The sequence below is a fragment of the Heteronotia binoei genome, chromosome 12 (assembly GCF_032191835.1).
Source record: "Heteronotia binoei isolate CCM8104 ecotype False Entrance Well chromosome 12, APGP_CSIRO_Hbin_v1, whole genome shotgun sequence".
Taxonomy (NCBI): domain Eukaryota; kingdom Metazoa; phylum Chordata; class Lepidosauria; order Squamata; family Gekkonidae; genus Heteronotia; species Heteronotia binoei.
In genome coordinates, this window is record NC_083234.1 from 39,922,208 (window position 1) to 39,928,844 (window position 6,637).

The window sequence follows — 6,637 nt, forward strand, 5'->3', positions numbered from 1 at the left end:
TCATTTCTCAACTATTATTTTATTTTCTTCCTCCATCTCCTTTTTCCTCCTCCATCTTCCATTTCTTCCCTCCATCTCTTTTTTCATATGCCAAACCCAACATTTCATCAAGGGAAATCCAAGCTGCTCTATGGATGCAAAAGAATAAAGGGGTAGAATTCTAAGATGTCAAAACAGGCTGTACCACTTTAGATAGGAATGGGGCTATCATATTTTTTGCTATTTTACCCCTCATGCAAAAATACCCTGCACATAAAAATAAATCGGCCCACAAGGAGGAAAGCCAGCTTTCTGCTTATGGGGCAAATTGCAAGTCGGCTTTAACTCATGTAAGTGGTACAGCCCATTCTTCCACCTGTATTGACCACCCCTCAAACACATGTTTATGTAGTGTATAGAATTGTTCATACGTCTCTAGAACAAGGCACCAAAGCTGCTGTCCTGCTTCTGTATGTATTCTTGTCATTATCCTGCTGCTTTGTACTGTAGACCAACAAGGAGTGATGACACAGCTCATCATCTATGCAGATATCTGTGAGCTGTCAAAAAGCGGAGGGGAGTTAGTTGATTCTCCTCCTAGGGTAACTCGGCTAGCTGTAGTTTGAATGGGCTAAGACCCAGAGGAGGGCTGAGCCATTCTTCCCATGAGCTGACATTACTGCTGCAAGGCCAGTCCAAAAACTCTTTGTTCAAAACTTTTTTCCTCGCCCATCCGTGTGTCCTTCTGTATGTACAATCAATACAAGCACATGTAGGAATTTTTGATACCAAATAAAACTGAGTGGAAGCAAAAACCATTACCTCAACTGCTGCCTCTCACACCACTCTGAATGAGAGAAATCCACATTAAAATAATAAAGGCAATAATAAAGAAAATAAGGGGGTGATCGCTGACCTTGGTTCTAGAAGTGGATGCCAGCTTGGACTTAAAGAATGCTAAATCTAGAACTGTTGCCTGTATTTCAGTCAGAACAGTAATTTTATGTGAAGATGACAGCATGAAATGAATGGGATGTAGCTAAGTGATGCAAGCACACTGATATCTTACCATGTGCATTGGGAAGATGCAGACAATCCAGCTCCCCTCTCTACACTTTTTGCAAGTGGCCAGATCCTTGCAGTTCTTTTACATGGAAGTGGATTGTATTCTGCTAAGAAATCCACACCTGATCCAGCTGCACTGAATTTTAATGTATATTTGGAATTGCTCTTTTATCAAATAGTTTCCAAACATGTGACTCTCTAATTTCAGCTGATAAACTGGAGATGGAGTTGGGTTCTGATTTCCTCCGCAAAATCAGGAGCTAGCAATTTCATGATGCAAAATGCTGGCATCCATTTCCTTGCCAAAAGTCATGCTGCTCTATTCACCAATCTGATAAGAGGTGGGGTGCTGTGCGTTTAGTTCAGTGAGACAAGGCAAATCCAGCTCATCCTTGCAGCAGGAGCACTGAAAACACTGTGGCTTCGATGATGTTACAGGGAGGGGAGGAAGCAGAAAAAGATGCAGCATTAATGTTGCTGCCTGTGTTCAAGGTACTCCTACAGCCATGCATAAGGGCTCTCACATCTCAAGAAACAAGCTTGTCTATTTTTCTTTGTCTTATTTTTGTAGCAGATAGGAGTTAAATATTGTATCAGAGAATTCTATTTTCTTAAGCTGTGTGTATAATTTATATGTAAAGAAGCTGGGTGCCTCTTGCGTACTCACTACATTGTTTAATTGCTCAAGGGACAGGCTTGGCCCAGTAGGCCTTGTCAGAGGACAGATCACATGCTGTTATACAACCACATCAATAATAAAGAAAATCCAGTGTTTACACAGAAGTCTCGCTTTTGAATGAGAGAAGGATATCACCAGTAGTTATATCAAAAAACATGATTGCTTAGCTAGCTAAAGGAAAATACAGGCTGGGGCAAGTGGAAGTGGCATAGACAGCCCCATATAGTTTGGGAGTGATTTTGTATCGTCCTCTTAGAAATTCTAGTCTGATGGCCTTGTGTTTCCATGAGCGCATAGACAAGTGACTAAGTCACAAAACCATGCAGCTAGTCTCTGTGGTTTAAGGGTGAAGGGGCACTGGATTTGCACTTCTTAGTTCCTATTGTTCCTGCAGATCTGTAAGAACTGCCACTTCATTGTTGTGGGTCTTTATGAAAGTTGCCAACCCTTAAAATGCATACATCTGATGGGGTGGGGATCAGGGATGAGGCCTAGCACTGACCATAGAGTGCTCTGTCCCTTTAAGGTGCACCAATATTCCATATACTTACAGATCCCTGCAATTCATACATGTTAGGAGGCCAACACAGAAAAGCCCACCACAGCTTGACTTCCTATTCTGCTACAAACACCAAGCAAGAACAAAAGTACATATAACAGATTAGAGTCCTGTAGTTTACATGTTTGTTCATATTTAAATACACATATATGCACTTCGTTATTAAGAAATTTTCTATTTAGAACACATCCATTTCACCAATAGGAAACACCAAGGCTGAAGGTCAAAGAAATAGGCCATGACACAAATGAAAAGCATATCTTCTAAGAACGTGAGTCATACAGTATTCAAAACCATGCAAAGCAACACATTGCTCAAGAAAGTGAGCCCAACCACAGCAACTGAATTCATTGCACAAAGCACTTAAAGCTTCAGCAGGCTGAACACTGCCTCAGACTTGCTCTACTGGCAAATGAGTGGAAGAAAAAGAAGCTTTAAAGGGGGGTATATATATTAAGCCTATCCATCTCCAAAGCACACAAGCAGCCTTTTTACCTCTACATCAAGGTGCCTGATAACAGGTGGACACTGCAAATTCTGACACAAGTTGGGTGAAACAGCAAAATGGCTGCCACAGGAGGTGGATCCAATGCCAAAACCACTGTTATGAGAGAGTTAACCACAATTTCTCAGGGAGAGAAGTCATTTTCAATTCTTCAACATTTCAGGCAGAAACTCTGTTTAACAGGATGCCTTTTCAAATGAACTTACTGTTTAAAAATATTGTTATGCACACAAACAGTTCACCTTCAGTCACATGGTGAAGATCTTTGCACTGTGTTGGCAATGGCTGCCAAAGTAACTTTAAAAAATCTACAGTCAGAACTCCAGTGGCCAATCAGTAGTCCAGCTCACAAAAAGGCTTACCTCATCCCACCCATGTTAGGGGACCCCTCTGCTCCATATGCTTACAAAGGGAAGACTGCTTTTATTTCACTTGCACATATATTCCTTTTAAAAACAATGCACATGTTCAAGTGAGGTCCTCAGTAGGGTTGCCAGATCCAATTCAAGAAATATCTGGGAACTTTGGGGGTGGAACCAGGAGACATTGGGAGTGGAGCAGGATTGTGATAAGCACGATTGCACTCCAAAGGGAGTTCTGGCCTTCACATTTAAAGGAATCGCACAAATTTATATTCCACTATGGGGAGGGACGGTGGCTCAGTGGTAGAGCATCTGCTTGGGAAACAGAAGGTCCCAGGTTCAATCCCCGGCATCTCCAAAAAAGGGTCCAGGCAAATAGGTGTGAAAAACCTCAGCTTGAGACCCTGGAGAGCCACTGCCAGTCTGAGAAGACAATACTGACTTTGATGGACCGAGGGTCTGATTCAGTATAAGGCAGCTTCATATGTTCACTATGAGGCCCCATGTGGGAATGGGCAGAATATAAATAAACTAATAATAATAACTTTTAAATGCCTTCCCTCCGTTAGAAATAATGGATAGGGGTACCTTCTTTGGGGGCTCATAGCACTGGACCCCGTGGTCCAAACCTTTTGAAATTTGGAGGGTGTTTTGAGGAGAGACATTGGATGCTTTGCTGCAAATTTGGTGCCTCTAGCTCATCACACGAACCTTTAATGGCATAGTAATACAATAAAACAGGGATAAACAGTCCAAGAACTAGTCACCTAAAAATGTAAAAAGGAGTTGCCACCAACCAGTACCCACTGAAGTTAAAAAGGCAGAGCAGGTAGGCAGAATAGATCTATATTTTAAATTCTCTAGTTCTTAACTTCCATACACGATAGCTCAAAAAACAGCCTCCCCAGAGCCCCAGATACCTGCAGATCATTTCTCCATATTACTCTATATGGGAATCAGTCTCCATAGGGAATAATGGCATGCCCAGCAGACACTTTACTTCCCCTCCCCTGCTTTCTGATGACCCTGAAGAGGGGGAAGGGCCTCTAAACCAGGGGATCCCCTGCCTCCACCTGGGGATTGCAACCAAATAAAACAAACCACTCTGTGAAAAAACTATTACAAAATATGATTCATACAAGGAAAAGAGTGCATTTCAGCAGCCTCATAATTTTACATACCACATGTGCATATTTACGCCCATATACACCATTGTGCAAATAGTCCAAAATATCATAAGTCCAGAAAAGAGTTCCAACGGATCGCTAGCATGGCAGCACACTGTTTTTAAGGGGAGGGCTGCAGGGGAGAATAAGCAAGGAAAAGGAGGTAAACCAAATCAGTGTCCCTGTGTAAATACTTAAAACTTCTCTTGGCAACTGGTCTTAAGTCAAGAAAGCCAGTCAGGCCAGACTCTGGCCTTTGTTGTGGTGGTGCCAAATCTGTGAAATGGTCTTCCTGAAAGCATCAGGAAGATGACTTTCCTGTAATATTTGTTTTCCTTGTAAATCAGGATTAAGTTATTCAGCTTCCAGGCCTTGGGTTCATATAGCAAAGTGTGCTTAAAACAAGTCTGCTGATTAACAAGGAATATAGGACTAGGAGCAACTGGATACAGAACAGGAGAGCTTAATGGGGAAAGCAGACCATTCCAGTGTAATGCTCTGGAGGACTTTGGGTTGCCTGATTAATGGTGAAGGGGGATGCCTTCTTCCTTTAATAGAAGCTTAATGGGATGTTATTTACTAGGTGATGCCATTTACTTCCATACAGGGCTTTTTGTGTAGCAGGAACCTCTGATCATGTAGCCAATCCTCCCAAGAGCTTACAGTAGGTCCTGTAAGAAAAGTCCTGTAAACTCTTGTAGGATTGGCTATATCAGGGGTGTGTGGCCTAATATGCAAAGGAATTCGTGCTACAAAAAAAATCCCTGCCTCCATGCCAGCACAAGCTTCAGTTGCCCATTGCCTCACATTCATCTTCTATCAAAGGCATTGTACCATGCTGAAGCCCTTCTTCTTGCCAAATTCTGCCCTCTCCCAGATTCACCTCCAAAGTCTCCAGTTCTTTTCCAACACAGACCTGGCAACCCTAAATTACAGCTAGTCTGCAGACTACAGTTCCCCTGGAAATAATGGTTGCTTTGTGGGATGGACTGTATGACATATCCTACTGAGACCTGTCCTGTTTTCAGATCAGACCTTCCAAGCTCCACCCCCAAATCTCCTGGAATTTTCCATCAGTGTTGGCAACCCTAGATGACAGTTGAAGGGAAGCTGCAGCATACAGGATGTGGAATCAGGGAAAGTACATATGGATGTGTAAAAGGAAGGGACTGTATGCCTACATCTGTGAAAGAATGAAAGGACTTCAGCCAGTTTCATGCCAAGAACCTAAAGGATTTACAGTGAGGAAAAAACTAAACAAACCAGCAAACCATGTTTTTATCCCACCCTTCTTCCAAAGACCACAGAGCGGCTATACATTTTTTCTCTCTCTCTGCTATTTTATATTCATAACTATCCTGTGAGGTAGGTGACTGAGGCACTGACCTAAAGTCACTGAGTGAGCTCCACAGCAGACAGGGAATTTGAACTTAGTCCTTCCTCTGTTAACACTCTAACCCCTCTACACTATGTTGTCTCCACACATACATATGGTTTATGCTTCTAAGATTTCTCACTCCTGCCGCTTCCTTGACAAGTCCCACTGGTACTTAATCTGAGGTAATCCCAATTGCCTTGGAACATCACCCAAGGTTCTCAAGCATTTCTAAGAACTGTGCCACTAAACTGTTTTCACAGCTAGATTTTCTTGCCATCTCTGTGGGAGTCTTTCATTAGAAGATTTCCTGTCAGGATGTTCCACTGAACAAAAAAAGCATTAACCTTTGCTAAAATTGCTTCAAATCTCCTTAAAGTGTCTTAATCTTTAGTAAATTACTGCCATCCATCAAGGAGGAGGACAACAGAATAAGGGAAATGAACAAACAGACAGAGGCAGGATCCAGATGCACCCGGGTCCCATTTGCAGCGCTGCGGGGAGGGTTAAGAGGGAGGACAACCTTTTGCTGGATGGGGGGGGCAGGCCAAGCCAAGCGCAGGAAGCAGGCCCTATGGGCTGTCTCTGGAGTGGGTCAGAGGTCTGGGGTGGCTAGCAGAGGAATTTTGCCAGGGGTGCCTGCCTCGGCCCCTCCCCCTGGTGCTGGAGCCACAAAACAAAATGAATTCACAGATGACATATTGGAGGAGTTCACAATACATCTGAACTAAGCCATACCAGAGGTTGGCACTCAGTGAACTGAAGGTTGCCCTCTAACTCTGCTTGATTTTACCCATGTTACAGTTATTCTTTCCATTTTCAGTATATTCCCTCCATATTCATTCAGTTTTTTATTCCTCCTCTCCAGATTGCTTACAGCTACTTATAATGTAGAAAAATTTAAAACATACACCATATTAAACAAACTATAGCAACACATTTTCAAG